Source organism: Apium graveolens, chromosome 11 (assembly GCF_009905375.1).
Source record: "Apium graveolens cultivar Ventura chromosome 11, ASM990537v1, whole genome shotgun sequence".
NCBI classification, from domain to species: Eukaryota; Viridiplantae; Streptophyta; class Magnoliopsida; order Apiales; family Apiaceae; genus Apium; species Apium graveolens.
This window is the reverse complement of record NC_133657.1, coordinates 187426164-187450200: the sequence shown is the minus strand read 5'-3', so window position 1 is coordinate 187450200 and position 24037 is coordinate 187426164.

Below are 24037 nucleotides of genomic sequence, written 5' to 3'. Positions count from 1 at the left end.
AGAGGTCATCAGGATATTTCTGGCATTTGCAGCATTCTCTAACTTTAAAGTTTATCAAATGGATGTCAAGAGTGCCTTTCTGAATGGAAAGCTGGATGAAGAGGTGTGTGTAGAGCAACATCCTGGTTTTGAAGATCCAGATCATTTGGATTTTGTCTACTTTCTTTTCAAGGCTATATATGGTCTCAAACAGTCTCCGAGAAAATGGTATGACACTCTCTCTGAATTTCTTATTGAAAATAGCTTTATTAGAGGTGTCATAGACAAAACTCTCTTTTCTAAAAAGCATAAGAATGATACTATATTAGTCCAAGTCTATGTGGATGATATAATATTTGGGTCTACTAATGATAATCTATGTAAGAGATTTGCTAACTTAATGCACAGCAAATTTGAAATGAGCATGATGGGAGAGCTGAAGTTCTTTCTTGGATTACAAGTAAATCAAAGGTTAGATGAAACTTTTATTTGTCAATCCAAGTATCTCAAGGAACTCCTCAAAAAGTACAATCTAGAGGATTCTGCATCAGCAAGGACTCCGTCAACTACAGCTGTCAAGCTTGGACCATGTGAAAACTCCATTAAGGTAGATGTCACAAGCTACAGAGGTATGATTGGCTCGTTACTCTATCTTACTGCAAGTAGACCAGATATTATGTATGCAACATGCTTATGTGCAAGGTTCCAAGTGGATCCCAGAGATATTCATCTCGTTGCTGTTAAACGAATCTTGAGATATCTTAAGGGAACACCAAATCTAGGTATTTGGTACCCTAAAGAATCTGGTTTTAACCTTGTTGGATATACAGATTCAGATTACGCAGGAAGTGTTGTTGATAGGAAAAGCACCTCAGGGAGTTGTCAATTCCTAGGTAGCAGACTAGTCTCATGGTACAGCAAGAAACAACAAACAGTTTCCAATTCAACGGTCGAGGCTGAATATATTGCTGCTGGAAGCTGCTGTGCCCAGATCTTGTGGATTAGGAATCAGCTACGGGACTATGGCTCTGTATTGAACAAAATACCTATTCTATGTGACAATACAAGTGCAATAGCCATCACCAACAACCCTGTGCAGCATACAAGGACCAAGCACATTGACATCAGGTATCATTTTATTAGAGAGCACGTCATGAATGGTACTGTTGAACTATTTTTTGTTCCAATAGAAGAACAAATAGCAGATATTTTCACTAAACCTCTTGATGAATCCACATTTACCAGATTAGTTGGTAAATTGGGTATGTTGAATAGCTTTAGTGATTAAACTTGTTAATATCTGAAATCTGTTCTTGAATGAATTTACAAATGAATGAAAAATTCATTTGCAAATTTATTTTATAATATTTTCCATAATTCTTGCTTATTTCTATGTAAGTTTTATTATCTTATCTTCTTTATTTATTCTACTTGTTAATTTTAATATCTCAGAATATTTTATTTTCTCTAAAAATATTTTTCTATGAATTTTATTTGCTAAAATTCAACAGAAATCTATTTTTGGAATAAGATATAATTACTTCAGAAATATTATTATTTTTGTAAATATATTCAGTAACTATAAGTGTATATTCTGTTTATAATTATTTTATAACTGCAATGACAATCGGCAAGACAATTGAAATTGTCTTGCTGAAAGTCATTTCAGTATATATATATATGTGTTTAATTTTTTTTTCAGATTAATTTTATACTGGCAAGACAATCGGTATAACTATCAATAGTCTTGCCAGTAATAAAATTTATATCAAATATATTTCTTTTTATTTTGTACTAGAATGACAATCGGTATGACTATCGATTGTCTTTCTAGTTTATTAGGTTTAATTCATGTATTTTATACTGGTATAACAATCGGTATGACTATCAGATTGTCATACCAGTTATTTTTTTTACTTTTTTAATTTCCAACCGTTTGCCTGGTATGACAATCGGGAAGACAATCGGTATGACTTTCCTCGATTGTCATACCAGTTGTCCTACTTAATATTTTTTTTGTTTTATGATTGTAATCAGTTCATTTTTTTTAATTCCAACAGTCGTGCCTTGTTTCTCTCTCTCCCTTCGATCAAATCGCCATTGTTATCTTCCTGCTCGAGTTTTTACTCAGCACACTTTACTGATCATATATATACATATTCGTGTGTATACATACAGTAAGGAAGTGTTGTCGATTTTTTTTAAACTATTTTCACTTCGTTTTTTTTGTTCCCTTCAAAATCAGTTTTTTTTTTGTTTTTGGGTGTTTTTATTTAGTTAATATTGTGTCTTGTGAGTTTGCATATCCAATTGTGAGTTAAGAACATTAACGAAATGCATTACTTTCTAAATTTTTCTGATATAATTGATTTAATTCGAATTATTAATTTTTTTAGTAATTCGAATTTTCTTAATATTATTCTTAAAATTCTGAAAGTGTGTGTTTTATTATATTTTTAATGGCTCTCAATTTCCAAATTGTCTCGCATAATCATGTTGGTTATTTTAATCCAGAAAAATGTGATGTGGAAAAATTTAAGCCGTGGATTAGATTTTTAAATGACCATTCGATTGTTAGCTCTGCTATTAAATCAAATGTGTTATTAAATGTCGATCTGCTTAGACTGATTTGCAGAACCTCTACTGTGGCCGATGATTCAAAATCTTTTTCATTCACTGTGGCAAACACACAGTATGTAGTTGATGAAACAGTTATCAATCGAGCGTTAAATTTTCCAATGGACAATTTCTGTAATTTACCCTCTGAAAATGAGATTTCAATTTTTTTTCATGCCATTCACTATCAGGGGGTGATTAATTTAACCAAGCTTTCTAAATCCAATTTGGTTTCTGAATGGGATATTTTCTTTTATACACTTTCCAAAGTGTTTGCCAACTGCACTAAATCCAACTTTCACAACATCACTTCCACTCTGCAGTATATTGGTCTTGCGGTTGTTTTCAATCAAAGGATCAATTTTGGCAAACTACTTTTATCCATTCTTCTGAGACGTCTCACTACAGCTTTACGTGATCATTCTACAAATCATAGGATTTCTTGCTATTACGCTCGCTTTCTCATGCTTATAGCAGAACATCTTCTCACACCTGAGCATAAGGCTCTTTTTGCTAACTCATCAGTATCTGAACCCCCTCCCGTAAGCAAAAAGATTTACACACGCCAAGACACAACATTTAAATTCATGCAAGTTCCAGTACTTGTATCTGCTTTCATGGCCACTTTCATTCCTTTACCAATTTTCAATCTTCCCGGTCATGAACATCAAGCTCAACCTCCAGTGGTTCAAGCCACCCAGGCTCAAACATCAGATGCTCTTCCACTACAGGTAATAATTCCTCACTCTCAAACTATTCCTACTTCTGTTAAAAGATCCCCAGTGGTTGATAGGGCTGACCATGAAGTTGTAGAACCGCAGCTTCTATCCCAGGTCATAGAGCCAAACACAGAGTCACAACCTATCTCAACCTCTCCCCCACTGTCTAAAATGTTACCGAGAAGGTTAGTAGGAAGTAGTATGCTGTTGGATGTGAATGAACCCTCAGCTCTGCCTCCTCCCAAGAAAAGAAGAACATTTACTGAGGCATCTGAAAGCCCATCCTTATCCTCCCAACAAGACATGGACTTTGATATGGCCAGTGAACAGTTACTAGAGACATTCTCTCAACAGGATGAATCTATTGAAATTCGCCATAGGGCCATGGCATCTTGTACTGAGTCAAGCACACTTCCATTACTCACAATGGAAGCATACAGACCAATAGATAATACTCAGGACACAGAGCGAGGAGTGCACATTGAGTCGGTTACAGTGCCTGCCATAGTTACGGCAGAAGAGCAGTCACATGCTTCTGAGGGAAAATCTGACTCTCAGCCACCTTTAATAGAGTCATTTTCTCCCCTCCCAGATCAAACACCTCTGGCTCCCTCACGGGATTCTCTACTCGCAGATTTATCTGGAGAAAGTGGAGGGCAACTCGGTCAATCTATCCCTGAAGCAATTCAGACATCTATTTCACATGAAAAAATAGGTTTGACTGAGGATCGGGACTCGCGAATTCCCATTGCACCACCACTGACCTCTCTTGAAGAGGCTAGGGTGATTTCAATTGCAGGTACAGAAGATCAGTAACAGGAAGGCTCATCACGAGCAATTATATTGAGAGATACACAAGCACGTGAGTTGAGTGAACCAAACAGGAGAGATATTCAGGTGAGCGCACACACAGACACAAACACTGAAAATCTGTCAGCTCAAATTGCTGATCTGAAAGAACAACTTGCAAAAAGTCAGGCTGAGGCTCAAACATTCAAAGCACAAGTGGTTGAACGGTCTTCTTCTTCCACCTCTGTCGACAATCAGCTGGCATTCCTTAGAAATGATATCTCAGCTTTGAAGTCCACTGTTGTACCAAAGCTTAACTCAATCCAGGCATCTCCAACTTTATCAGCTGAAGACATTTCAAACTTCTGCTCTCTCCATACAAGAATGACTTCTCTTGAAGACTTGGTTGAAATGAATCATTCACTGGACTCCTCCAGATTTCTGAAGATAGAGACGGGCATGGAACATCTCAATGAAGGGATGAAGCACTTGTATTTCATGATCAAAAATTCTCACTGCCCTAATGAAGAATAAAGGACTTTCTTTGAAGGGTCGTCTGGTGGAGGCTCAGGCTCTGGAGGTAATGGAGGTCAGGTAGGGTCTAGAGGAAAGTCTGTAGAGGATTCATCAACTAAAGGGGAGAAGCAAGGGAGAGGTGGAAAGGGAAAAGAAAAAGATTCTTCAGCTGGAGACACAAGGAAGGCTGATGATGTCTACTATAGTGGAGAACAGGATGACTTTGATATTTTTTACATTCCCACTAAACCAGTCTTGAAAGATAAAGATGGTTTCTTTGAAGCTGAGGAGGAAAGTGATTTTGGAGAATGGGAGGAGGTGCTCAAGTGGATCCTGTTTTTGAGAAAGAGTTTCAGCAGCAGCAGTCAGAGTTGAAAAGAAAAGAAGTTGAACTCAAAAAGGTATCCCAGATCATTGACATGCGGAAAAACATTGAACGAACAGAAACTCTTGAAAAGCAATGTATTCATGACATTAAAGCTAAAGAAAGGAGAAGAGATGTCAAACTGAAGATTGGTGAAAATGGGATGAAGCTAGGAGAGTACTTGATATGCCTCAGCTGAGCACAAACAATGATAGGCAGTTTCTACATCTTCTTGACAAGATAGAAATCTCTAATCCAAACAATGACGTTTACATGAATGACAAGATTAGAGCTTTATGAATCAAGATAGACTAATGTAGTTATATGTTCAGTCTAGAGGAACATCTATCTTGTATTCACTTGTAAATTTCTTTTGGAATCTGGAAAATGTTAAATATAATCCAGAACTTTTCTGCTATTTACTTTACATTACTGTTTATATCTTTTTCTTATTTGTTAGTTGAGTTATCCTCTAGGTATTTGTTGTTATTGTCTAACAAACAAATAGGGGAGATTGAAAGGCATATGTCATAGCCTATTTGTTTATTCGAGGATTTAACTCAACTCAAATAAGGATGTAACAAGTAAATAGTGGTTCTATCGTCAGAAAGATCTCTCAAAGTAACATATGTCAAAGGATTAAGTAACATTGTTCATCTACAGTCTTGAGGACTTAATTCACTGGAAGAAGCTCAAGAAATTGATCAAGCCTCAGTGATATAAATCAAGATTGTGGATTTAATCAAGTGACAGAGATCTCGTCAGGGTATCAATTAATTACAGGGATTTAATCTGAAAAAAATCAAGACATGAAGAAACATCACAGATGTTAGTCATTCATAAACCAGACAGTACATCGAGTGTCAACATTGAAGTGGTGAAATGGATTCATAAGTTTTAGTGATTTTCAGAAGATTGTCAGAAGAGTGGTTGATGTTCAAGATTAGTATTAATTCTCTATTAATTAATTAAGTCATATATTTAATTAAGAAAATAAATTATATCTGCAAAGATTAATTTATTGATTAATTGAATTAATTGGTTAATTAATTCTGAATTAATATTATGCATTTTTCAGAAATGATTTTGAATTAATATTCAAAATTAAATCAGCAAGACAAATATTTGAACGGGTATGACAATTGGATTGTCATACCGAAAGTCTTTCCAACCCTTGTTAGATTGTCTTGCCGAAAGTTCTACTAGTTAAAAGGATTGTCTTGCTGTGCTTACAGGATTGTCTTGCCAATTAAAATCAAAGGTTGATTGAATATAAAAGAGCAGTAGCTGATGTTCAACAGACAGCATTGAATATCACAACAAACACTGAAGAACACAGAACAAAGAAAAAGCAGAGAACTTATTGCAATTTCTCAGGACATTAATTTCTAGTATTTATTGTTAAATCTAAACCACTAGAAATCTTTCTCTTGTTCTTGTGTAACTATCTAGCGGATCAAAATCCCTAGAACTTAATCTCAAATTGCATTTAGCATTTGATCCTTTTTATTTCAAAAATAGAAAAAGTTCATGTCGAATTTATTCTAGATTTGGAATAATTTATTTGAGATTAATCCCTTATAAACGATACCGTTGTTGTAACACCTTTCAAGTTTAATAATAGTTTTATTTAACTTGAATTTTGTTTCACTTTTTTATTCCGCATTTTATTCGATTAAATGGTATAGTTTGTATTCAACCCCCCCTTCTACAAACATATTGGGACCTAACACTTTGTTATCCATGAATTCCATCAGCCAGTAAGGCCTCAAGTGCACTGTATTTCCTGTAAAAGGAATGGATAGAGTTCTTGGAAGTGCATTTGAGGCTTTTCTGCTCCTTAGTTCTTCTATCTTCTTTAGAACCAATTTCTTGGTTGTCACATTTAATCCAAAAATTTTCTTGAAGGACGAGAAGATCTTTATCAAAACAGAATAACTTTCTTGGAGAATTATGTGAAGGGGCCATATGATTTCTTTACCACCCTTGTATTTGAATACCATTCTTTCAGGGAGATGGCTGTGAGCATCAATTCCTCTTACTTCTTCTAGTTCATCCAAATAGAGATTTATATCTGAAAATTCTTTGATGTCACATATGTATAGAAGATCTCCCTTGTTGACAGTTAGTTGAGCTTTAGTTAGGGTTTTGGTTTTGAGTTTTACAGGCTTGACCTTCTTGATTGCTCTTGTCTTTGTCTTCTTTAGCTTGTTGAGGAATGGTAAGTTAAGTTCAGGAAGAGACAAGTTATCCCAGTCTATAGGCTCATCCTTTGGAACTATTGGCTCACCATGAAAGTTTTTTGTAGGATCTGCCTTGACTTCATCCTGCACTGCTGAGGGCTTGGATGTTTGAGTTGAAGTTGTAGACTGTTTGGGAATGTAGTCTTCCATCTCATCATCATTGAAGTCCAATCTTCTTTTGGGAAACAGTTTGTATCTGAACTTTTTTTTCTGTTGAGGTTCCTTGTGCATTTTCTGATCCTGATCTTCAGCTACCACGGGTGGTTTCTCAGAAATATCAGTTGCAATTTTCACAGCTTGAAGCTTGGCAACTATAACAACTTGCTCTTTCTTCTATTTGAGCTTCTTAGCCTCTAAAGTAGCTTGCTTCTTTTTTTGCTTGATTCTTTGTTTTTCTTCCTTTTTGGCTTCTGCAAACTAAGGGTGTCCAGCCACCACACATATTTCTTTCCCATTCCTGTAGATTTTGGAAATTCTTTTCTTTTGTACTGAGTCAATTAGATCTTTGAAGAATGCAATGGACCTTGCCAATAGCTTCTTTTCATCTGGCTTTGGATTCTCAAGCATAAGATCCAAGGGATTTTTATCAGATGACTTTGGATAATTTCTTTTGGGCTTCAAAACCATGTTGGCTTTTGGAGACTTTTTGCATGAAGGTTGGCCCTTTTCCAAGTTATCTAGACTCAATTCATTCACATAAATTTGCTTGACTTGAGAGAAGTGATGAAAGTTCTTGTTGTGCATATGTTGTGTACTTGATGATTTCATAGACAAAACACCTAAGTAGATTTTACTTAGTGAAATTATGTAGCACTCGACGGATAAGAATTTTAGTCCCGATGGATAACTTATTATAGTCCCGACGGATGATGACTTATTATCCATCGAGTGAGTAGCTTATGTAATAATGAGTCTGTAGCATATTTCAGCATACACCTTTGTATAGATTCTGTAGTAGCATATAAGTCATGTTAACTTTAACTAGATATGCAGAATAGGTTGATCCATTGTACGTAGATGATGTCTCGTAATTCTGCATAAATGAATTGAAGTCAAGTGCCAAAATAGCTACCGACGGATGATTAACAAAGCTATCGACGGATGATCAAATGGCTATCAATGGATGTTTTATATAGCAGTCGACGGATGATCAACAATCCGACGGATGATCATGAACCCAACGGATAAAGGATTCAAACATCAGTTGACAGTGACAACTGGTCACATGCGTCAGGATGTATGCAAATGGAATGAGAAAGCCTATTAACTGGGTAATAGAGAACAAAGTAACAAAGCATTAGAACTGATAGTTTTTATAATGATTCTATCTTTTGACTTTGTAATCTTGGTATTATATAAATCAAGAAGTAGCAAATAGAAACTAAGATCTGAGATAAAAAAGGGTGAGAAATATTTGTAAGCAGAATTATTAGCATTTCTCTGTATTCTCAGTAGTTAAAATTTGTAAGCAGCTGTGAGCATTCTTGCACACAGAGTTCTCTCGATATAATATATATCTCTGGTGGAATTGTTTAAATCCACCAGAAAGTTTTTAAAGACTCTTGTTTTTGATTACTTATGTTTTGATTCACTTGAGTTTTTATTCCGCATTATGCTAATCAAAACACTTATATTTGTATTTGAGTTTGAACATTTTTATTTTAAGAAAAAGGTTCAAGAATTCCATTCAACCCCCCTTCTGTAATTCTTACTATATTGTTAAGGGACTAACAATTGGTATCAGAGCAAGCTCTTAATCAACAAAGAGTTTAAAGATCAAAACAATTCAGCAAGATGAACAAGAAAGATGTTGGAGTCAAGATTCCTTTTCTAGATAAAGATAATTACCATCATTGGAAGGTAAAGATGCATCTTCATATGCTTTCTCAAGATGAGGCCTATGTGGACTGCATAGAAAGAGGCCCTCATGTTCCAATGAGAGCTGCAACAGGAAACGAGCCATCAGTTCCCAAGCCAAGGCATGAATGGTCTGATCCTGACATTGAACAAGTCATGAAGGATAAAAAGGCCATGAATATTCTGTTTAATGGAGTTGATGCAGACATGTTTGATAATATTATCAACTGCAAAACTGCCAAGGAAGTCTGGGATACTATACAGATAATCTGTGATGGCACTGAGCAAGTTAGAGAAAATAAGATGCAGCTCTTGATTCAGCAATATGAGCATTTTCACAATGAGGAAAGTGAGTCTCTCACTGATATTTTTAGTAGGTTTCAAAAACTACTAAATATTCTTAAGTTGCATGGAAGAGTCTATCAGACTAAAGACTCTAATCATAAATTCCTTAGATCTCTTCCAAAGGAATGGAAACCAATGACAGTCTCATTGAGAAACTCACAAGATTATAAGGAGTTTACTTTGGAGAGACTGTATGGTATCCTGAAAACCTATGAGCTTGAAATAGAGTAGGATGAAAGGATGGAGAGAGGAAAGAAGAAAGGAGGATCCATTGCACTAGTTGCTGAGTTGGGAAAGAAGAAGGAAGTAAAGATGGAAGTTGTTGAATCAACTTCAAAGGTCTGTGAAAACAAGGGCAAGGGGCTTGCAGTAGAAAGTGAAGATTCATTGAGCCAAGATGATATGGAGGACATTGATGAGCATCTAGCGTTTCTTTCCAGGAGATTTTCCAAGCTCAAGTTCAAGAAGAACTTTGGAGCAGCCAAGCCAAATAGAAACATGGTGGATAAGTCAAAATTCAAATGTTTCAAATGTGGCTTGGCAGGGCATTTTGCCAATGAGTGTAGAAATTCAGATTCCAGTAAGAAAAAGGTTGAGTCTGTGGATTATAAGCAAAAATACTTTGATTTACTCAAACAAAAGGAAAGGGCTTTTATTACACAAGAAAATAACTGGGCAGCAGATGGTCTGGATGAAGATGAAGATGTCAGTTTTGTCAATCTAGCCCTAATGGCCAAGTCTGATGAGACAGAGACAAGTTCCTCAAGCAATCAGGTAATTACCACAAATCTTGCACATTTATCTAAAGCTGAGTGTAATGATGCCATAAATGATATGTCTACAGAGTTATATCACTTGCATGTTACACTTAAGTCTCTTACTAAAGAAAATGCTAAAATCAAAGAAAATAATCTGTTTTTAAGTGAGAGGAATAATGTGCTTGAGTCTCAGTTTATTGATTTTGAGAAATTAAGAATTGAGTGTAAGATTGCTAAGGAGGAATTAACTGAGTCCTTGAAAAAGGAAGAAATTTTAAAGAAGCAGCTCGAGCGTGAACAAGAGGTGATTAAAGCTTGGAAAACATCCAGGGATGTCCATGCTCAAATCACCAAGGTTCAAGGAATCGAGTCTTTCTGTGATAAAGCTTGGAAAAAGAACAAAGAGAAACTAGAACCTAATTTGGTAGATGGACTGCTAACAGATGTAGACTCGACGGATGATGAGGACTATCCGTCGGATAACAAAAAGTGTTATCCGTCGAATGATGAAAATCCTCATCCGTCGGCTGTGAGCAAGCCCATTAGCAGAGCCAAACTAGTTAAGCTGAATGGGAAGTATGGGTCTGTTTCCAAGAACTTTGTTTCAGGAGAGTCAAGTCAAGTTAAGAAAGGGAAAAAGGCTAATGTTGGTCACATGACTATCAAACAGTTAAGTGACAGACTTGAGAAAATTGAGGTAAAAACAGAGACTAAAAGGAAAAATAATAGGAATGGTAAAGTAGGGATTAACAAACAAAATAACTACACACCTGATAAATATGCTCCTAGAAAAATCTGTGTCAAGTGTGGTAGTGTAAATCATTTATCTGTTAATTGCAAATCTTCCATGCCTACTCCCATGTCTGTTTAGTCTCAATTTCCTAACATGAATGACATGCCTCCCATGCCTGTTAATGATATGTCTACACAGAACATGAATGCTCAGTTTGCTAATATGTCATTTACACCTAATCCTTATTATGCTGCATACAGTATGCCACAAATGCCATTTAGCATGCATTACTGGAATAACATGTTTACACCAAGCATGTCATTTCCTGTTAGTCATAATATGCATGATAGTTATGTTGCAATGAATGGTTTCAAAGGTCCAACTCAAATGACTAAGGATGAATCTAAAATTCCTAAGTCAAATGACATAAGACCTAAAATAGAAAAAGAAAGCTAACAAGGCAGGACCCAAGGAAACTTGGGTACCAAAATCAACTTGATTTGATTTTGATGTGTGCAGGGAAACAGAAAGAATCTTTGGTACTTGGATAGTGGTTGTTCAAGACACATGACTGGTGATTCTACCCTGCTCACAGAGTTTAAGGAGAGAGCTGGCCCAAGTATTACTTTTGGAGATGAAAACAAGGGTTATACTGTGGGATATGGCTTGATTTCAAAGGACAATGTCATCATTGAGGAGGTTGCCTTAGTGGATGGTCTCAAACACAATCTGTTGAGTATCAGCCAGCTTTGTGACAAAGGCAATTCAGTAACCTTCAACTCAGAAGCCTGTGTTGTGACTAATAAAAGAAGCAACAAAGTGGTTCTCACTGGTGTGAGAAGAGGAAATTTGTACCTAGCTGATTTCAACTCAACTAAAGCAGAATCTGTTACTTGTCTTCTCAATAAAGCAAAGCAGGATGAAAGTTGGCTATGGCACAAGAAGCTATCCCATTTAAACTTCAAGACCATGAATGAGCTGGTAAAGAAAGAACTGGTAAGAGGCATTCCTCTAGTGGAGTTTTCAAAGGATGAACTGTGTGATGCCTGCCAAAAAGGGAAGCAGATTAAAGCATCATTCAGGAAGAAACTTGATTCAACAATTGAAGAGCCTTTGCAACTGCTTCACATGGATTTATTTGGACCAGTCAATGTATTGTCCATCTCAAGGAAAAGATTTTGCCTAGTAATTGTAGATGATTTCTCAAATTTCTCTTGGACATATTTCCTAAAGTCTAAAGATGAGGCTAGTGAAATCATCATCAATCACATAAGGCAAGTCAACAATCATCCTGATTTCAAAGTTAGAAGAATCAGAAGTGACAATGAAACTGAGTTCAAGAATTCTGTCATGAGAGCATTTTGTGAGGAAAATGGGATTGTGCATGACTTCTCAGCAGCAAGGACTCCACAACAGAATGGAGTAGTGGAAAGGAAGAACATATCACTTATTGAAGCTGCAAGGACAATGCTTGAAGAATCTAAACTACCAACATATTTCTGGGCTGAAGCTGTAAATACTGCATGCTATACTCAGAATATTTCTCTAGTTAATCAAGCAAGATGCATGACTCCCTATCAATTGTTCAAGAACAAGAAGCCAACTCTAAACTTTCTTCATGTCTTTGGCTACAAATGCTATATCCTGAGAAATCAAACTGATCAAAATGGGAAGTTTGATGCTAAAGCAGATGAAGGAATTTTTTTTGGATATGCTGTTGGTAAAGCATATAGAGTCTACAATCTAAGAACCAACATTGTTGTGGAATCTATACATATTGTGTTTGATGATAAAAAGATTGAAGAACTGAAAGATGGAGATTACCATGAGAGCCTCAAATTCGACAATGTGGAGATGGTTAGTGATGACAGTGATGATGAAAGTGATCAAGAGAATGTATCTAAGGATAATGCAGACAAAACTACTACCAATGAAGCACAAAACTCAACATCTGTCGAGTTGCATAATGCTTCATCCGTCAGAAGGCAATCTGCGTTATCCTTCGGGAGACAACCTGCCTCATCCGTCGGTACTCAAAATTCACCATCCGTCGGGTTATTAAAAGGAGCAGGAGGTCAAGACAGATCACCAATAGAAAATTCTCCCTTCTCAAATCAAAGATCCACAAACTCAGGGGGAGTTTCTAGCAATCAAAACTCAATCACACATCAAGACAACATTGAGGTCTCTTCATCTAGAGATAATCTACCTCAACAAAGGAAATGGACAAAAGATCACCCCTTTGAGCTTATCATTGGTGATGTTTCTTCTAGAGTTCAAAAAAGAAGAGCAACTCAGGAAGAATGTCTATACAGCAGCTTTCTGTCAATGGAAGAACCAAAGAAGGTAGAAGAAGCTTTGTTGGATCCTGATTGGATTTTAGCTATGCAGGAGGAGCTAAACCAATTTGAAAGGAATAATGTATGGAAGCTGGTACCCAAGCCTAAAGAAAAGAATCCAATAGACACCAAGTGGGTATTCAGAAACAAGATGGATGAAAATGGCATAGTAGTCAGGAATATAGCTAGATTGGTTGCTAAGGGCTATTGTCAGCAAGAAGGAATTAATTTTGATGAAACATTTGCTCCTGTTGCAAGACTTGAAGCCATTGGAATCTTCTTAGCCTATGCAGCCCATGCCAATTTCAAGGTCTATCAAATGGATGTCAAAAGTGCCTTTCTGAATGGAGATTTGGAGAAAGAAGTATATGTCAGTCAACCTCCTGGTTTTGAAAATCCAAATTTTCCAGAGTATGTCTATTATCTTCTGAAAGCACTTTATGGACTGAAGCAAGCACCTAGAGCCTCGTATGACACTTTATCAAAGTTCCTTTTGGAAAATCACTTCACAAGAGGTACTGTAGATAAAACTTTATTTTTCAGAAATGTTAATGGCTCTAGTATAGTTGTTCAAATTTATGTAGATGATATTATTTTTGGCTCTACAGATGAGAAACTTTGCAAAAAGTTTGCCAAATTGATGCAAAGCAAGTATGAAAGGAGTATGATGGGAGAACTAACTTACTTTCTTGGCTTACAAGTTAAGGAAGTTAGTGATGGAATATTCATTAGTCAAACTAAATATATTTTTGATATTTTAAAGAAGTTTGACCTAATGGATTGCACATCTGCAAAAACTCCCATGGCCACTGCAACTAAGCTTGAATTAAATACTACTGAAAAGTTTGTGGATATTTCAAGTTATAGGGGCATTGTTGGCTCACTTCTGTACTTAACAGCTAGTAGGCCAGATATAATGTTTGCTACATGTTTATGTGCTAGATTTCAAGCTGATCCTAGAGAATCTCACTTGATAGCTATTAAGAGAATTTTCAGATATCTCAAGGAAACACCAAACCTTGGCATTTGGTACCCTAGAGACTCTGGTTTTAATCTAACTGGTTATTCAGATGCAGATTATGTAGGTTGTAAAATTGATAGAAAGAGTACAACAGGAACCTGTCAATTTCTAGGAAACAAGCTTGTGTCCTGGTTCAGTAAAAAGCAAAATTCAGTTTCTACTTCTACAGCTAAAGCTGAATATATTGCTACTGGCAGTTGCTGTGCACAGATTTTATGGATGAAAAATCAATTGCTAGACTATGGTTTGCAAGTTGAGAGAATTCCTATTTTCTGTGATAACACAAGTGCAACTGCCATCACTGAAAATCCAGTGCAACATTCAAGGACAAAGCACATAGATATCAAGTACCATTTCATAAGGGAACATATAATGAATGGTACTGTGGAACTACATTTTGTTCCAAGTGAGAAACAACTTGCAGATATCTTTACCAAGCCACTGGATGAATCCACCTTTTCAAGGTTGGTAAGTAAGTTAGGTATGCTTAATTACTCTTAAATCTATCTGAGTTATTTTGCAAGTTGTTATGCAACCAAAAATTTAATTGATTTTTCAGTCTTGGATGAAATTTTGGCTAAGTCAAAATTTACATCTCGACGGATGACCCTTATCCATCGAGTTTAGTCATCCGTCGATATACTATTTGCTAATGAAAATCAATTATTTTTCTGGAATCTTTTAAAACTCGACGGATAACAATTTATCCTCATCCGTCGAAGTGTCTTAATCTCAGTCGTTAATTCCCTGTACATTATCCATCAAGTATACTTACAGTTTATAAGCATTACACGACGGATAATGGGTGTAATTTTAACAGTTTATTTTTAAACGGCTATTTTAGGCAATTTCTATTGGTTAATTTACTTATCTTTATTATTTTTATCAGTTATTTTTGAGATAGTATAAAAGCTTATTTCATTGCAATTATTTTCCTTTATCATTCTCAAATTCAACTGCTCTAATTTCATTCTCTCTCAAGCAATTATTCTCCTTCTCTTTAAGCTTTCATTCTCTAACAATGGCACCTGTAGTAAAGATTATATCTCAAATTGGGTTCATTTATGAGAAGAACAATTTCACTGCATTGGTCAATAAGGGTATTCAGCAATCAGAGGACTACCACAAGATGATGAACTTTGTGAAGAATTGCAAGCATAATTACGCCATGTTGGAATCACCCACAATCTTCTGTGAAGTTGTTGAAGAGATGTGGACCACTGCTATCTACAACTCTACTGACAAGACCATCACTCTAACCATTAAAGGTAAAGAATTATGTTTCAATAGTGATGTGATAAAAGCATGTTTCAAAATACCTGATAACAATGTGACTTCACCACACACTGACACTAATATAATCAATATGCTTAATTTCATGCATTATGCACTTCCTACTTCTAAACTGAGTGATATTAGTAGAATGGGTCTTAGGAAGGAGTGGAGTTTCATGTGTGATGTAGTTACTAAGGTTTTCTCTGGAAAAATCTGTAATTTTGATTCAGTGAATATTTCCATGCTTAACATGCTATACATGCTAGTTACAGATAAATTTTACAATTTCAGTGACCTTGTCCTATTTGAGTTAGGATTTAAATTAGGTGAGTTAGCAAAAAGAGGTAAAAATGTGTATAATGCTAGATTTTTTATGTTATTGGCTAACCACCTCTGTGAAGAGATTGTGCTTGAGAACCCTAACAACAAACTGGATTGTTGGGTTCAAGAGAGAAGACTCATTGTAGATTTGAACAGGGCTAATCATCACAAGGATGTGCCAATGTTCTACTTTCCTGTAATGCAGGCACCTCAGGTAAGTGAGGTAAGTTCATCCATCCCTACAACTATTCCAACCTCCAATATTTCTTTGAATTCAGGAGTAGCCATGGAAACTGTGTCAATGACCAAACAGTTGCCTATCAAAGCCTCCAAACCTACTACTATTTCCAAAACCAAATCAAAGAAAACCCCCTCTGGTGTCTCTCAAAAGATACCAGTTGAAAAATCCACCAAAGCCAAAGAGGGGAGTGTGAAGGAGGGTAAGTTAGGTGAGGGAAGGGGTGAACATCAAAGAAACCCCAAGAATAAGGTTGGAGAGTTGAGTGAATCCCAGCCTAGCCACACTGTAGTTTCCCAACAAATTGCAGTGCTTAAAAAGGACAAAAGCTCACTTCTAGCTGCATCCTCCCAAAAGGATGTGGTTATTGAACAAAGCTCTCAGCCAAGAGCACAGGCCAAAAGGGTTAGGGACACAATCTCACCCCAAACTTATACAAGAAAGAAGAAATCTAAAACCTCTGGGGATGCACAGGGCACACACACAGTGCAAACTGGTGCTAAAGACATAGTCCCTGCACTCTCTCAAATTCAGTTTGATGTGGCTCCAATAAATGTGGAGTCACAGCCAAAATCTCTAGTTATAGAAGCATCTCATACACCATACTCACCAACAAACTCTCTGGAAGTGGATATAATAAACACTTCAATTCCTGATTCCCCTTCTTTAACTCTGTTGGGGAAGCCAAAATTCAGTGCAAGTGAGCATCATCTTTTAGATGATTTATTGGCTCACTTGCCAATTCTTTCAGAAACTATTGTGACATCTGTGCCCCAAATATCTTCGATCAGCACAGAGTCAACAATAGTTTCTCTTCCCACCTCATTCATTTCTACTCTCTCGGCGGATATTGCTCATCCGTCGAGTAGTGATTGTATCCCGACGGATAATCCTAACAGCGGTTATCCGTCGGATAGCATTACCACTCACTCGATGGATATCACTCATCCGTCGAGTTTCTCTGCACAACTTCAAACTTCAATTATTTCAAGTGCAGAAGATTTAGTGGTTGTACAGTCACTCTTAGGACTGAAAGAGGAGAGTGTCTTGAGTGAGAGGGTGGGTTGCTCCCAGGCAAAAGGAGAGGAAATGAGTGAAAATCAGCAATCCATTTATTCAGGATTGGCAAAAGGGAGTGAGAGGAGTCCCACCTTAGTAGGTGAAGGTGAGGGTGTGAGGGTGGGGAGCCAGGGTGAGACCCTGATGCAACAAAAGAGAGAACATGAGAGAAAAGCAGGTACAGAGGGTATAAGTGTGGATCCAGCCATTGCTCATGAGTTAATGATTGTGGATGATGCTGAAAAGGAAAGACAATTTCAGCAACATTACAAAGCTGTAATTGATAATATTTCCTTGGATGCTGACACTTTTACTCATCTCGTGTCAGCCTATCAATTGTTGGCTGCTCAGGGCAATGAGGAGGCAGAAAAGACTTTGAATTTGGTGCATACTTCAGAATCTCTACAAAGGGATAAAGCTGCTGTCAATTTATTGCCTCCTACAGCTGGTGAGCCATCTGAGGAATTTGGAGTAAATTCTAATGATGATGACTCTATTTTATTTGATGGAAGCATGAACTTAGGGGGAGATGAAGGCCCAAGTTCTATTCCCAATTTACCTGAATGGGCCTTGACAAAGGAGTCCACACCAGGACAATTTAATGTATCCTTAGTCAAACAAATCATGTCTATCCAAAAGGCCATTCAGAGGAGCTCAAATGCTGGTACCAAGGCTATTCTTCAAGCTCACCTAGATTCTCTACATCTAATGAAGCTACAGCAATTAAGACAGAATCTAAGTGTAGATGAACTCAAAAAGGATATAGCTGACTTTACCTACAATTCTGAGAAGCTGGATTCAGTCATGCCATATGGTACCATGCAGGATCTATTACTGAGACTGAGAAGAGAATCAGATGCTGAAAAGAAGCTGGCCAAGTTGGAAGACAGAGTTCAAGTTATTGAAAATTCTGTGGCCACCATTCTTCAAAATCAACAGTCTCAGACCAATCTTCTCATGCAATTGGCTAAAGCACAAGGCCTGACTCCTCAACTTGATGATAACAAAAAGGGGGAGAAAGGACTAAGTGAGGGGGAGAAGCTTCAGATACAAATCTCTAAGGTAATTGTGCCATCAATTACTGTCTCAAAGCCACCAGTTGCAGATGGTATAGATCTGATTCAGGCAGCAGCACCAAATTTGAAAGTTACTGAGAAAGAAAAGTTGAGTTTGATCAACTGGGAAAAGATTGATGAGGAGATACAGAAGAAGTTCCAACTTGTCAAGGAGCCAGTTAAGTCAGCCATCCATCACTCTCAAGTCAAGGAAATCAGTGTGAATGAGATGAGCATGAACTATCTGGAAAGAGGACAATCTTCCTGCATCAAGTCTCCAAAGGCTGAAATTATTCTTAAACCAAGGGCAAACTATTCAAAATAATCCTTGAAGAACCCCTTGGATACTGTGTATGAAACACCCAAGCCTCATGAGAAGAAGCTTCTGTCAAGATCAATTGTTTTCTACAAAGATCCAACTGATTCAGCTTCTAAAAAGTGGATTGCTAAGATATTCAAAAATGGGAAGGAAATTTGTGTGGTAGCTGGACATCCTCAATTTGCTCAAGCAAAGAGAGAAGAAAAAGCCAGATTGAAGCAGGAAAAGAAGTAAGCTATTCTAGATGCAAAGAAGGCTAAATAAAAGAAAGAGCAGATTGCTATCTTGGCCAAGCTACAGGTTGTGAGCTCATCTGAACAAATTCCCTCTCAACCATCTGAAGCTACTGAATCAAGGGAGCAAGTTGAAGAACAGAAGAAATCTCCAAGGAAGAAAGAATTGGCTAAAAGAACAAAAAGGAAACTGGATATTGTTGACAAGAAATTGGGAGATCAATTTCCTAAGGAACCCATACCAGCTACAACTCAAACATCAAAGCCCTCTGTGGTATTTGAAGATATAAGGGTAGTGGATCCCTACAGGAACATTCATGGTGAACCTATTGTGCCCAAGGATGAGCCAATATAATGGAACAACATACCAATTCCTGACTTCAGTCTACCAATCCTTAGCAAGCCAAAAAGGACAAATTCAAGGGCAGTCAAGAAAGTGAAATTGTCACCTCTCAAATCCAAATCTGTAGTCAAAGCTCAGCCCAAAGTCAATAAGGGAGACTACTTGTACTTGTGTGACATTAAAGAATTTTCTGATCTAAACCTCTATCTGGATGAACTAGATGAAGTTAGGGGAATTGATGCATACAGAAACCCACCTGAAAGGTTAGTGTTCAAGTACAAAGGAGGAAAGGAGATTCAGTGGCCACTTCACAGGATTCTTCAAGAGAGCCAAGCTGTATTGATTAAAGTTTATTCATCCTTCAAGAAGAACTTTGGGTTCAATGTCACTGCAAGAAGACTAGTATTGAAGAAGATTGAAGAACTAAGGAGTGTTAGAGCTAAAGATGCACTCCCAAAGACTCTTATCATCCCATACACAGGGAGAAGAGTGCATCTAAGGCCCTACTGACTGATGGAGTTCATAGATGACAAAGGAGTGAGAAGATTCTTCAAATTAGAAGACCAACTGAGCATCTCCAATAATGAGACTCTCTTGGAAATGCAAGAAAAGCTAAATCTCTCAAAATATGATGAACTGGAATTCCACGGGCAGCTCCAAAATCAGATTGATGAAAACAACAGAAAGCTTGGAAGAAGATCCAGACCTTCAAGGAACTAGAAAAATCTGCCCAGGCTAGAGGAGCATCTTGAAAATGACTGTGAGCCAAACTTTGTACATTTTGATTAATTGAAGCACTTTCAGTATTATCTACTTTTCTTTAAAGCTGTATGTTTAGGATGTTTTGTTATTATCAAGTATCTCTTAATTTATGGCTACAATTCCAGTAGACATAAATTGGGGGAGATTGTTGTGCATATGTTGTGTACTTGATGATTTCATAGACAAAACACCTGAGTAGATTTTACTTGTTGAAATAATGTAGCACTTGACGGATAAGAATTTTAGTCCCGACGGATAACTCATTATAGTCCCGACGGATGATGACTTATTATCCATCGAGTGAGTAGCTTATATAATAATGAGTCTGTAGCACATTTCTGCATAAACCTTTGTATAGATTCTGCAGTAGCATATAAGTCATGTTGACTTTAACTAGATATGCAGAATAGGTTGATCAATTATACATAGATGATGTCTCGTAATTCTGCATAAATGAATTGAAGTCAAGTGCCAAAATAGCTACCGACGGATGATTAACAAAGCTATCGACGCAAGATCAAATGGCTATCAACGGATGTTTAATATAGCAGTCGACGGATGATCAACAATCCGACGAATGATCATGAACCCAACGGATAAAGGATTCAAACATCAGTTGACAGTGACAACTGGTCACATGCATCGGGATGTATACAAATGGAATGAGGAAGCCTATTAACTGGGTAATAGAGAACAAAGTAACAAAGTATTAGAACCGATAGTTTTTATAATGATTCTATCTTTTGACTTTGTAATCTTGGTATTATATAAACCAAGAAGTAGCAAATAGAAACTAAGATCTGAGATAAAAGAAAGGGTGAGAAATATTTGTAAGCAGAATTATAAGCATTTCTCTGTATTCTCAGTAGTTAAAATTTGTAAGCAGCTGTGAGCATTCTTGCACACAGAGTTCTCTCGATATAATATATATCTCTGGTGGAATTGTTTAAATCCACCAGAAAGTTTTTAAAGACTCTTGTTTTTAATTACTTATGTTTTGATTCACTTGAGTTTTTATTCCGCATTGTGCTAATCAAAACACTTATATTTGTGTTCGAGTTTGAACATTTTTATTTTAAGAAAAAGGTTCAAGAATTCCATTCAACCCCCCTTCTGTAATTCTTGCTATATTGTTAAGGGACTAATAGATCTTGTTAGGCTTCTCAATGGGACCAAATTTCTTCTGAATTGCTTTATCAATTTTCTTCCATTTATCATCTAATTCCTTTTCAGCTGCTGCAACATCAAGCTTTGTGTAATTTGAATTTGAATTCAACTTAGCAACTATTATCTGGATCAGATCAATGATGTCCAAGACCGGTGGCTTAGGAAAGGTAATTTCTGGAATAATTACTTGATTGACTTGAATGTTTAGCACATTTTCCCCCTTACTTGTTGGCTCTCCTTGACTAACTGGGACAAGTGAATCTTTATCCCCCTTTTTGTTAGCATCAAGTTGAGTGGAGATAGAAGTTTGTGCAGCCACTAGCTTTTGAAGCAATTGAGTTTGTTGAGCTTGATGTAAATGAATTGCAGTAATGGAAGCTTCTAAAGTCTTGAGTTTTGTGTCCATGGAGTCTACTTTGGTTGCAAGATTAGAGTTTTTCCTAAGTTGTCTGTTGATGTCAAGCATGGTTGTGTTTGGAAATTTAGTATCCAACCTCCCAGAAACATCCTTCTTGACTTGATCAATCTCTATTTTTATTGTAGTTGCATCCAGATTGTGTTGAAGAGATTGAATTTGGTGCAGTTGGAGAGAATTGAGATGTGCTTGAAGAAGCTTCTTGGTGTTGGCATTGGTTGTAGCTTGAAGAGCTGTCTCAGTTTGTTGGATGATATGAAATAGAGTAGTCTTGAAGTATTGCTCATCACATTCTTTGGAAAACACCCAAGATGGAATGTTTGATCTTGAGCTAGGGCCTGCTTCTCCCCCTATGTCCATGAGCTCTTCTTCATTATCATCTTTATCTCCAAAGAAGTCTTCAGAACCACCAGTTACATAATCAACATCATCACCAGTTGTGGGAGGCATGGCTGAGATGGCATCTTTGGCTCTTTGCATGGAGGTTGTTGTATGCACCGGATTTATCATTCTTTCTGCAGCCACATTGTCCTGCTCAGCTAGAACTTGATAAGTTGAGATGGGGTAAGTAAATGCCTCTGCTTCATAAGAAACAGAATCTAAGACAGCTTGATATTCTTGCTCAATTAGTTGTTTCTTTTCAGCCTCATTGACATCCATTAACTCACTTATAATGGGCTCTTCCCATTCAGTTGTACCTGCTTTTCTCTCAATTTCTCCCTGTTCTTGCATCAAGGGCACCCCTTGGCTCACCACCATCACACCCTCACCTTCACCTACTAAGGTGGAACTCCCCTCACTCATTTTTGCCAGACTAGAAGAAGTAGTCTACATTGTTTCTCTCATTTCCTCTAATTTTTCCTAAGAGCAACTCAGCCTCTCACCCTGTTCACTCTCTTCCCTCAAGCCTAGGAGTGATTGTACAACCACTAATTCATCTACACTTGAAACAATTTTTGAAAATTCAGCTTGTGTAGTGAGTACCAATGGATGAGGAACATCCATCGGGGTAGTAGTTAGAATAGCCGATGGATGACTGCTATTAGGCATATCCGTCGGGATACAATCACTAACCGACAGATGAACAATATCCACCGGTAAAGAAGAAATGATAGAGTTTGGAGTGGAAACTATTATGGACTCTATGCAGATTGATGAAAATTTTGGCATATAAGTCTCAACAGTTCCTGAAAGAATTGGCAAGTGAGCCAACAAATCATCTAAAAGATGATGCTCACTTGCATTAAATTTTGGCTTCTCCAACAGAGTTAAAGAAGGAGAATCAGGGATTGATGTGTTGATCATATCCACATCTAGAGAGTTGGTGGGAGAGTTTTGTGTGTGTGGTGCTTCTATAATTAAAGATTTTGGATGTGACTCCACATTTATTGGAGCCACATCAAACTGAATTTGAGATGGTGTAGTGATTGAGTCTTTAGCTACAGTTTGCACTGTGTGTGATCCCTGTGCATCCCCAGTGTGTTTAGATTTATTCTTTCTGGCATAAGTTTGGGGTGAGCTTGTGTCCCTTACCCTCTTGGCATGTGCTCTTGGTTGAGAGCTTTGTTCAACATCCTTTTGGGAGGATGCAACTAGAAATGAGCTATTGTCCTTATTAATCACTGCAGTTTATTGGGAAACTGCAGTGTGGCTAGGCTAGGATTCACTCACCTCTCCAACCTTATTCTTAGGGTTTCTTTTATGTTCACCCTGTTCCTCACCTATCTTACCACCCTTTACACTCCCCTCTTTGGTTTTGGTGGATTTTGAAACTGGCATCTTTTGAGAGACGCCATAGTGTGGTTTCTTTGACTTGGATTTAGAAGTTTTAGATTTTGTGGCTTGGGTAGGTATCTGTTGGGTCATTGGCATAGATGCCATAGTCAAAGTCAATGGTAAAGAAATTTGAGAAGTGGAGATAGTAGAGACAGTGGTGCTTACCTCACTTACCTGATGGCTCTCCATGATAGGCAAATAGACAAGGGACACCTCTTTATGGTGATCAGCCCTGTTGAAATCTGCAATCACTCTTCTTTCTTGAACCCAACAATTCAGTTTGTTGGTTGGGTTCTCAATTACAAGATTCTCACAAATATGGTTAGCAATAATCATGAGGAATCTAGCATAATAAACATTTTTAGATCTCTTTTTGATTTCCCCTAACTTGTATCCTAACTCAAACATGATGGCATGACTGAAATTGTAGTTCTTATCAGTAAGAAGCATGTAAAGCATGTTAAGCATTGTAGTGTTGACAGAATCAAAGTTACTTATTTCACCAGAAAACACCTTGGTAACTACATCACACAGATGACTCCACTCTTTTCTAAGACCTAGTCTCTAATCTCACTTAACTTAGTGGTAGGAAGTGCATAGCCCATAGAATTAAGCAAATTAACTATATCAACATCTGTGTGTGGCTTAGTAGTAGTGTTATCAGGAATTTTAAAGCATGCTTTGATAATATCATTGTTAATGCAATATTCTTACCTTTAATGGAGAGAACGATGGTTTTGTCAGTTGCATGGTACATAGCAGTAGTCCACATCTCTTCCACAACTTCACAGTAGA